Source organism: Mytilus californianus, unplaced genomic scaffold, assembly GCF_021869535.1.
Source record: "Mytilus californianus isolate M0D057914Y unplaced genomic scaffold, xbMytCali1.0.p SCAF_14, whole genome shotgun sequence".
NCBI lineage: Eukaryota > Metazoa > Mollusca > Bivalvia > Mytilida > Mytilidae > Mytilus > Mytilus californianus.
The window spans coordinates 18,308,712-18,320,461 of record NW_026262626.1 but is presented as its reverse complement, the minus strand read 5'-3'; positions in this window follow the sequence as shown (position 1 = coordinate 18,320,461).

Below are 11,750 nucleotides of genomic sequence, written 5' to 3'. Positions count from 1 at the left end.
TACAAAGCTGATTTCCGAAGAAATCTATTATTTCTGTTAATTTGTCATAGAAGCAGGGAGTATCAATATTTGGCCCATAAACATTTATCAGAGTAAATCTCTTGTCTTCAATATTAAGATCCAATCCCATCAGATTGCCATCTCCATCTTTTTTAACTTTATGTATTTTATAGTCAAAATCATTTTTAAACAGAATAGCAACTCCTCGTTTATTTGAAGCAAATGAATTAAAAACACAATGGCCTTTCCATTGGTTTTTTATCAAAACTTCATCTTGTTCTACAAAGTGTGTATCCTGGAGACAATATATATTTAAATCTTTTGAATAAAGATAATCAAAAATATCTCCCCGTTTTTCCCTCATGTGAAGTCCTTGACAATTATAGGACATTATTTTAATGTTTTTTCCTTCCATCATGATAATTGTTCTTCAACTGTAAAGTATGATATTTGTAAAAACAAAGGAAAAAATAGTTCATGCAAGACATCAGGACTGATTTCATAATATTTCACTTCCTTGAAAAATATTTCATATATATGCCAAATACCAGAAATCCATGTTTTGTAATAAATATATACATAAAATAAACAAACAAAAAAGAAGATGAAACACATATAAAACATATAATATGAAACTAAGATATTTCTCATCTTAATGCAGATTTACATATGTGTTCTAGGGGAGATAACTCAATTTGTTTTTAGATCAAATTTAGGCCAGACTAAGTTTTGTACTGATCTGCATAATAATATGTACTACATCTCAATATTTAAACACCATTTCTTACAAACTTATAATTAATGAATTAGGTTTATTCATAAAATATTGAAAATAATTATTTAGACAAAAGAGAAGAGATCACACAAGAAGCACCTTACCACAAAATGTCCATTGTTTTGTGCTTCCTTATCTGATCTGGTCAAGTTTGTCTTATGTTTATATCACATCACTACAATATGTGAGGTGTCACTTTGCATCTTAAGATTTAAATAAGCATACACAATTTGTTTATTTACTATAATTGAGATCAAAAACTAAATATTAATTTTTTAAAGCTCACCTTAAGATATTACTTTCTATCCCTTTATGAGTATTGAAGGTACAAAATGTACATGTTTTATTTCAATCTAAATGTTTATTTTCAAGAAATGTAGAGTCTTAAAGGAATAAAAAAGCAACCCGCCCATCCTCCAGTTGTGTATATATACACCTCTTAAGGTGATCTTATAAATTCACATACATTGTGCTATCTATGAAATAGACTAAAGCATGCATTTTCTCTAGAAATATAAACAGCTGAAAACAAAATGCAGAACGAAAAAAGCAAAAAAATCACATTATAACATATAATATCTATATGTAAGCTAAAGCATGCATGCACTTACTCAACATATAAAGAACGCATAACTAAAAAAGCAAAAATAAAGGCGTGTAATGCTATATATCAAATCAAGCTAGTCGAACAAAATAGAGCAAAAATAGAGAAGCAGAATAAAATGTAAGCCAAATGAAAAAGCAACGATTCTTTTTTTTTTTCTATACTTACTACATGTACTATCAATCTAGAAGCCTGTAAATAGAAATCTAACAATACAAAATTCTTGTTTCAATGTAATATACATTTATTATGTTTTGTAAAATTTATTATTAAATTTATATCTTCTATAATCATGGTTAATTTATATACTCAATAGTATTATATATGACATTTTGTATAATAAACCGGTTTTTATCTTAGAATAGTATATACAAGTATATGAAACTGCAGTTATTCCCATGGAGACCATTCTTCTGAACTATTTTTACGAGTCTCTAATGTCATGTGGGCCCCCTTTGCTCGAATTCTTGTTTGTAACTTGTCCCTTTTTCTTATTTTGTATGCATTATGCGAAAGTAGAAATCTCTCCTCCTTCATTGAAATTGGCAGATCATCAAGTATGCGTATTTTTTTCCCTTTTAAGTTGTGCGCGTTGGACATGATAAGTTGCTTATCCCCAAAATGCAGGAAACGAACTATGATAGGCTTTGGACCTTTCCCATGTGTTGGAACTCTATGCGCATTTGCGATGGGTATAGAATTTGCTTTTCTGTTGTCAATATGCATGTCTTCACTGAAGAGTTTTCTTGTTATTGCATACACATTCTCATCTTTTTTACTGTCATCTATTCCGTATATTAGTATGTTATACTTCCTATCATGTTTTTCTTGTAGAATGGCTTTCTCTTTAAGGTCATCAATTTGCTCTTGTAACTCTATTTTTTGTTTTTCAAGTTTATCATTCTCTATGAATTGAATCTGTGAATCCATACCTTGAACACCTCTTTCGAGCTCTATGAATTCATTACGAAGAGTGTTAAGCTCTTTGTGTGAGGTTTCATACTTAACATTAAGCACATTTACATCAGCCTTTACCTCGTTTATCATACTTGTCAAGTTGCGTTCAACTTTATTCAGCTGTGTAGAAAAACCAGTAACTTTCTTATCTATTCCCATAATAAGGGTCTTCAAATCATCAAATTGTTCTTGTGATGCCATGTTGGATTAAAAACAATCCAATTTTAAAGTTTTATCTGACTACTGGTACTTCACTACATGTACATGTATGATGTAGTATTCTTTCGTGTTGAGAATTGTATCGTTATAATACTACTGGTTATATGTTTATAGAAAACTTTAGGTTATGCCAGGGACTATACATATTTGTCTTTGGTTCTTATAATAATATAGAAAAGTAAATAATTACTTCATTACTCGTTATGTAATATACTTCGTTGTGCTCAGCTCATCCGCGGTACATGGATATGGGCTAATATTGTCTAATATTGACGAGACATTATATTTTTGTTTATAGTTATGTCAATTCATTTAAACAAAATCATCTGTACCACTTTTTAAAGACTCTACATCTCCGTAAATTCTAAAATATCTCAAAATGTACTGCTACAAATTTTTGTTCATGGGCGCAGCCATTACAGGGGAGATAATCCTTGTCCGAACTCTTAACTCACTTGTCCGAATTCAAAATTTAAAAAACGTGCATATTGATTATATGCACCAATAACACTTCAGCTTTGAGCGTACCTAATGAAGGGAGCAATTTGTTATGCTATATGAATTTGTTTGTAACTGAATAAGGAATACTACATCAAAAATCCTTTTATTTTTTCAGACTGAGTTCTCTGACTCAATTTCACTATCATGTCGATCATTTAATCGTCATCACTTCCCAAATCGCAGGCACTGGGTTCTCTTATAGACCTATCCATTCTGTAGTCATATAGGTTAAACCCAGGATGCTTTGGTCTTCCTGTAGACCACCACCTGATGAAAACTGAATCCACATTGAAATCTGGGACTGATGGACCTTCGATGGCAATGAACAAAAGTCGCTGCAACATGTCTGGCTTTAGAGAACTCCTCCAGTCTGATTTTATACGCTTCATAGCCGAAAATCCACGCTCACAAGCTGCAGAAGACAGTGGAAATACCTGTATGATCTCCAGCAAGAACAACAGATTCTTGAATCTAGTTTTGAGATTGTCATTAATAAAAAATGTGCTGATGTCTGTTGATTTGTGTCTGTATGTGTAGGTTTTGAAATCAGTCCATTAATTTTTGATAACTTCCAGGTCACAATCACTTCTGTTGAGAATGTCCTGAAAATGTTGAAGAAGCAGGTTGAGTTGATCTTGCCCAAATGTTGCCAAGTTTTGAATATCTCTCGGCCAGTCGCTAAAGTCAGTTATTTTTGCAGCAGCAAGCAACAATGGATCTTTTTCAGATGGTCCAAATCTGTCATCTAAAGCTTTGCAGATAAGGTCCAGCATCTCTTGTTTAATAGTTGCATAATTTTCTCCTTGCTGGACATTTTTCAGACTTATGTCGCGAAAAATTTCGCCTTCAACTTCAGACAGGAAATTTGACAGCTGATTTCCATTGGTACTGCGTAACTCTGCAAGAGAAAGATGAGCTGTTGTCAGGGCATCAAACAGTTGTGACAATGTCAAATCGTCTCTCTGCATGGTTTTACTAGAATACTTAACACCTTTAAAATATCCAAGACAAAAAAGGTAAGGTATAGAAACTTATACTCTTTCAGCTTCTTGATAATAAAATGAGCTCTTCCTTGGACTTCAGCTGAACCAGTTCGAGATTCAACAACATTTTCAAAATAAGCCAAAATTACAAGAAAGTCAACAACCAAGACATGCAGAGTACTCTCAATAAATAGAAGCCAACGTGTCCCAGACATGTTTGTTGGTTTCAAAATCTTTTCTTCAAGTGCTTCAGCCAATTCTCTCAATTCTCGAAGGGCTTTTGGCGAGTAATGGTAATGTTTGTACATATGTTGTAGAATGTCTTGTATCTCCCGCATGATCTTGTGATGCTTTATAGCATTGTTGACTGCAAGTTCTAGACGGTGGGCAACACAGTGAGTTATGATAAGACGGGGAACTTCATCTTTGATCTGCTTGGCAACTCCTGAATGATTCCCCAAGTTAACTGATGCGCCATCTGATCCAAATCCAATACGCTTTTCTTTCCAGTCTGGCAACCCATGTCGATCAAATGCCTCATTTATACTGTTCAAAACACCTGCAGAATCAGCACTTTCAACATCTTCAATACTAAAGTATTTGTTTGCAGGAATTCCATCTTGAAGTAATCTAACATAAATCAGCTCATTTTCGGTAACAGAAACATCAGTGTCGTCATCTATTAGAATAGTGAAGAAATTCACATCAGTTCTCAGCATTTCAAGTGGTGTTGATACAAGATCATCATATACTGTCTTCGCAAACATGAAAATGCAAATTAGTTAGTCTAAAAGGATCCGTTCATTTAATGCATTTCTATAATTCATCATGAACATGCTTGGAATATTTGCCACTAGAGGTTAAGAAACCAACAATCAATCAATCATTTCTATGATTCTTTGAGTTGTCCAAGTTTCACATTGTGTCACTTTTGGTCCTTTTTAATTTAAATTTTGTCAGCTCCTGACCTCAAAATTTATATAAGGTGTTGGACTTTTCAATATTTCGGACTCTAACATCACTGCCTGATGAGACTTTATTAATTGTTGACTTGGGCATCTGAAGCAGACAGTTAAAGAGAGTCGAAAGATACCAAACTGAAAGGGACTTTTAAGATTAAAAGTAGAAAATAAAATGGAAAAAGACCAAATGACAAACAACAATATACGAAACACAAAATAAAAACTTAAGACTGGAACGCACACAACGCTGGGTTTGATCTCAGTCGCTCCGAAAGGGTAAACATATCCTGCTACTGATGAAGCACCCGTCGTATAAATTGGTATTGTTAATGATATTAGGCACCATAAACGATCACGCAGAGTGAGACAGAAAACTCATTATGACTTATTCATGTCAGATTGTTTCACATCTGTTAAATGCCAGATTAAAACCTTATCTCAATGTTCTAATACATTCAATGTTATAAATAATCAGATTAGGTTTTAATTCAGCTCTAACTCTGTAAAGCAATCATACATCTTCTTTATTGAAATGTCATTACGAGTTCTTCATGTCCACTTCATAAGTCTATATCATCGACTTGTCAAAATTTCTTTCATTTTTTTTTTACCTTCTACATGCATTATCACTTCTGTAAAAGTTTCCCATATCCAGCCCATTCTTTTCTTGCAGCACTATCAGTGTTGAATAATCAGTAAATGGACACTCAGATTTACAAACATGATAAGCTGTGTTAATCAGTCTCTTTATCTTCTCTTCATTCGCTTTGTCAATCTTACGTGCACAATCTACTATTGGCCCAACTGCCGTTATATCCGACTGGTCTTCCTTGGTTGTAGTTAGTTTGAGAGCAAACAGTTTAGCCTTTTCTTTGAGCTTCGTTCTCTCATTACAACTAATGTGTGCTCAACTCTTCCAATGAACCATCAACGTGTCCTTCCTGAAAACAGAGGTGCCAATCACCAAGGAACTGGTTTTATCAGAGCATTCTGGGACATCTAGACACGTTTTACAAAACATGACATTACTGCCAGACTCTTCTCCCGTTTCTGAAACAGGCATGGCGTACATAAGACCTTGGAATTCTTCAATCCAGGACGACTGGACATTTCTTTCGCGCTTTTTCTCGTATTCTTTCTTCTTTTCTTTTTCTCAGCTTCTTCTGTTTTCTTTTTTCCCGGCGCTGAAGCTACGGTGAACCCAAACTTTCTGAGATCCATTTAAACTTTGTTTCCGTCTCGCAGGTAAACAATTCAATGCGTATGTAAATACACCTGGCCACCTTGCGAATTCCAACTGATAAAAACACGTTAAAGATCGCGATTCCGGCAACCAGGATCTCTCGGGATTTATCCTTTTCGATATGAAAGCTTCTGTCAGCGGCTGCTAGCATGTTCAATTAAAGAATATTTGTTTCATTTCGTAACATCAATAAAATAATCATTCAATTTTTGGGGAATTTACAAGTCTTGAAATCTGATATATATTACATCTGACATCGTTTTTTCACTTGTCCCGTCGGAAATGTAGTAAGGTGAATAAACTTGCCCACAGTCTGTGTCCACTTGTCCTGGACAATCGGACAAACGGTAATGTCGAGCCCTGTATAACATTTGAAGGCATAACATTTATTATTTTATTGATTGATTGATTGTTGTTTACCCCACTTTCAGCGCTTTTGTGCTATTTCGTGGCAATCTGCTTTTGTTAGTGGAGGTAGCTTGAGTGCCCGGTGAGAACCACCTACCTTAGGTAGAAAACTGTCAATCCTATTCAATCAATATTGGAGTCGAGCTCATCTGCCACGTGCGGGATTCAAACTCCTCACAACCTCTGTGTTGACAAGTTAGTGGTTCAGTACTTCGACTACTCAGACCACTCGCCCGTCGAGGCCCCTGAAGCCATAAAACCAAAACGATATAGATAGATTAGCCAAATAAAAAGTAAAGGGAAAACAAAATTAACTGCATTACAGACAACACTGTAACAAACAATTTATTTTCGGTTAATAAATGAAGAAATTAATTATCATTGGGTAACATGTCAATCAGTTAAGTTCATAATAATTTCAAACAGTGTGATACAATATTGTTTTGTATTTCATTTCCCCCCCTCGTATTGATAAATTTCGCATGTTGTTTATCGTCATACATGTACACTATTCCAATATATATCGGTATCCTGCAATATCTTGCTAAATTTTTATTACATTTCTTGTTCGAGACAAATTTTTTTAAATGTCTAAAACGATTTGGTTTGAAAGAAGGTTTTCTAATGTATTAGAACATCATACGCCTGCGCATTAATGAAAGATACCAGAAATATGTGAATATAAGATGGTTTTCGAAAATTTTCTTTTATGCCAAGAAAAAGTAAGCTAGACACTAAATAATGTATTATAGTGAAAATATGGTTAACATGGGTACTAAAATATCGGTAACTCCAATTTTGTATACGAAATGTACAAAAATGTACAATATCCTTGAAAAAATCATCAACCATTCTGTTAAATTGTAGATACTTGTATAACAATGTTATTGATTTTATGAATGTATCTGTAATATATCTGTGCTCAACCGTCCATAGCTAAATACTAACATATTCTAAAGACTTATAACAGACAATTTCCAGTCAAATTATTTATAAAAATGTTGTAGAAATTTTATCATTTTCTTCACATTACATTTACAATTTTTTTTTATATTTAAAACAGCAAAGTTTAGATATGATCTAAGTGCATTTGAAACTTAATTTCGATAAATGTAAAACAATTGTTAATATTCCTATATCAAAAATAATGCAGAAATTCCCAAACAAATACTTCAAATTTATAGGATAAGACTTTCAACAAAAGTTCAAAAAGGAAAAGCAAAATTGAATTGGTTGATAGAGCTATCTGCATCAAAAAGATCCATAGAAACATATAAACCAAGACTAGCGTTTAGATGCCATACCAATTAGGCTGCATTTTTGACGAGAAAAGAGATAATTTCAACATTCTATAGGTGCCTGCATATATATGGAGTATATGTCTATCCATTAAGAAGATATTTCACAGCTGAAGTTTCATATCATTTTTCTTAGATAGAGGGTAGCTGCTTACGCCAGCTATAGAATAACAATTGACAGATATGTACTCTATATGCAGACACATATTGGTAATGGTATTGGTTGTATATTTTCGTTGATCGGGTAGATTGCGTTCAACAAACTGAATTATTTAGAGAACATCATCTTTATAGCGAAACATGGAGTGAAAGGATAATGGTAGTTTTGAAGCCTGTGCTGCTCCTGTATGAAGTATATGAATACAAGAAATAGGTCGACAAGAATAGAAGCACAGTTCGTTCACATAAGATTACCAAATATTTCTGAAAACATGTCTCCAAATGTAACAATTATGTTTAATATTAATCAAGCATTCTCTTATTTTAATCAACGTGGGTTTTTTTAAGTATGATTAACCCCTTCATAAATCAAGTCATGTGTAACTTGTATCCTTAACCAATATTGAAGATCAACAGAAAGTTCCTTTTGGCGTAATAATAATCGAACATAAACTTAGAGAGCCAATGCCATTTTGAGTTTTGAAATCAAATGTGTTTAAGGAAACAGTGTAGGTCATACATTTCGGTGTAAGGTCGCCCTTGGACTTTCTTTCTTCATTTTACAGAGAGGAATTCATAAACAGCAGTCATTGGATGGAAATCTATGTAAGACTGCTTACTACTTCGCAATATGCATAATTGTCAAAACGAAACCAGATATCAATTAGATTGTAAACATCGGTAACTGTTTTATTGTTATGACATGATTCATTATTCCGATACTACAAGTGATAGGGCTTTCATCGCCTACTATACGGTATGATTTTGCTCATTTTTGAAATCCGTTCGATGAGCTATAGTTGTTAACAAGCTCTTTGGTCTCAGATTGGTTGTTTTATTTGCAATCATAGCACATTTCCTTGTCCTATAACAGTAATTGTTGTATAAAATTATTGTAAGAGGTACATGCCCTATTACCATTTAGCACACATCAATGTCAGTGTTTATTGATCACCAATAGGTTTTCATGATCATCCAGCTATTTCTTGAGTTAATTTTTATGAACTATAAACATGTCTATCGCACGGGTCTTAACTAACACTTACCTCATTTGCATGATTAGTTAATATTTGAAAGTTCATGTGTTACCTAAACTATACCTAACTTAAAGACTAAAATATTATAGATTTTCAACTTCAAAATAAAACACATTAACGCATGAAATAATTAAAGGATCTGCACCCATTTAAGTATATATGTTAGTCAAATGCGTTTTGTTAAAGTATACTTTTTCACTTTTTTGGTCTCTTAGAAAATGTTGTTTGTGCTGTATTTAGACCCCTCTAACAAGAAATTTGTTTTGCATGCACACGTATAAAAATTGCGGTTTTTATCTAACGCAATCATAGGTTTGAACGTTGTTTTCAATTTAGACTTCTTTATATTTTTCGTTTGGGCTTGTATTATATTTGCCTTTGGGTTTATATGATCCGTTCATCCTATTTTGACTCCTCAAAATTCCAGAGTCTATCTTAAAATTAGATAAATTGTATTGCTTTCCAAATACCGTTTCGATTCCTAACATCGCTGAAGAGACATTAATTGTCGAAATCCGGATATGGTGTACAAAATCCTTTGCACCTTTTGTTTGCGGTATATCATCTTCTTCCGCAAGTTTATTGTTTTCTGTTTAGTATTATTATTATAATGAAGATCCATTTATTACATCGGTGATCCGTTTATTTGGCAATCACCAATGGCAGTCAGCAGGTTTTAAGAACAAATGCGTTTTGTTAAAGTATACTTTTTCACTTTTTTGGTCTTTTGGAAAATGTTGTTTGTGCTGTATTTAGACCCCTCTAACAAGAAATTTGTTTTGCATGCACACGTATAAAAATTGCGGTTTTTATCTAACGCAATCATAGGTTTGAACGTTTTGTTTTCTATTTGGTATTAGATTAAAATTAAGATCCATTTTGTTACATCTGTGATCCGTTTATTTTGGCAATCGCCATGGCAGTCAGCAGGGTTTAAGAACATCCGTTGTTCGACCTGCTAGTCAAATGCGTTTTGTTAAAATATACTTTTTCACTTTTTGGTCTTTTGGAAAATGTTGTTTGTGCTGTATTTAGACCCCTCTACCAAGAAATTTGTTTTGCATGCACACGTATAAAAATTGCGGTTTTTATCCAACGCAATCATAGGTTTGAACGTTGTTTTCAATTTAGACTTGTTTATATTTTTTCGTTTGGGCTTGTATTATATTTGCCTTGGGGTTTATATGATCCGTTCATCCTATTTCGACTCTTCAAAATTCAAGAGTCAATCCCAAATTGAGGTAAATTATATGGCCTTCCAAATACCGTTTCGATTCCTAACATCACTGAAGATACATTAATTGTCGAAATCCGGATATTGTGTACAAATTTTTGCACCTCATGTTTGCGGTATACCATCTTTTCCGCAAGTTTTTTGTTTTCTATTTGGTATTAGATTAAAATTAAGATCCATTTTGTTACATCTGTGATCCGTTTATTTGGCAATCGCCATGGAAGTCAGCAGGGTTTAAGAACATCCGTTGTTCGACCTGCTAGTCAAATGCGTTTTGTTAAAATATACTTTTTCACTTTTTGGTCTTTTGGAAAATGTTGTTTGTGCTGTATTTAGACCCCTCTACCAAGAAATTTGTTTTGCATGCACACGTATAAAAATTGCGGTTTTTATCCAACGCAATCATAGGTTTGAACGTTGTTTTCAATTTAGACTTGTTTATATTTTTTCGTTTGGGCTTGTATTATATTTGCCTTCGGGTTTATATGATCCGTTCATCCTATTTCGACTCTTCAAAATTCAAGAGTCAATCCCAAATTGAGGTAAATTATATGGCCTTCCAAATACCGTTTCGATTCCTAACATCACTGAAGAGACATTAATTGTCGAAATCCGGATATGGTGTACAAATTTTTGCACCTCAAGTTTGCGGTATACCATCTTTTCCGCAAGTTTTTTGTTTTCTATTTGGTATTAGATTAAAATTAAGATCCATTTTGTTACATCTGTGATCCGTTTATTTGGCAATCGCCATGGCAGTCAGCAGGGTTTAAGAACATCCGTTGTTCGACCTGCTAGTCAAATGCGTTTTGTTAAAATATACTTTTTCACTTTTTGGTCTTTTGGAAAATGTTGTTTGTGCTGTATTTAGACCCCTCTACCAAGAAATTTGTTTTGCATGCACACGTATAAAAATTGCGGTTTTTATCCAACGCAATCATAGGTTTGAACGTTGTTTTCAATTTAGACTTGTTTATATTTTTTCGTTTGGGCTTGTATTATATTTGCCTTCGGGTTTATATGATCCGTTCATCCTATTTCGACTCTTCAAAATTCAAGAGTCAATCCCAAATTGAGGTAAATTATATGGCCTTCCAAATACCGTTTCGATTCCTAACATCACTGAAGAGACATTAATTGTCGAAATCCGGATATGGTGTACAAATTTTTGCACCTCATGTTTGCGGTATACCATCTTTTCCGCAAGTTTTTTGTTTTCTATTTGGTATTAGATTAAAATTAAGATCCATTTTGTTACATCTGTGATCCGTTTATTTGGCAATCGCCATGGCAGTCAGCAGGGTTTAAGAACATCCGTTGTTCGACCTGCTAGTCAAATGCGTTTTGTTAAAATATACTTTTTCACTTTT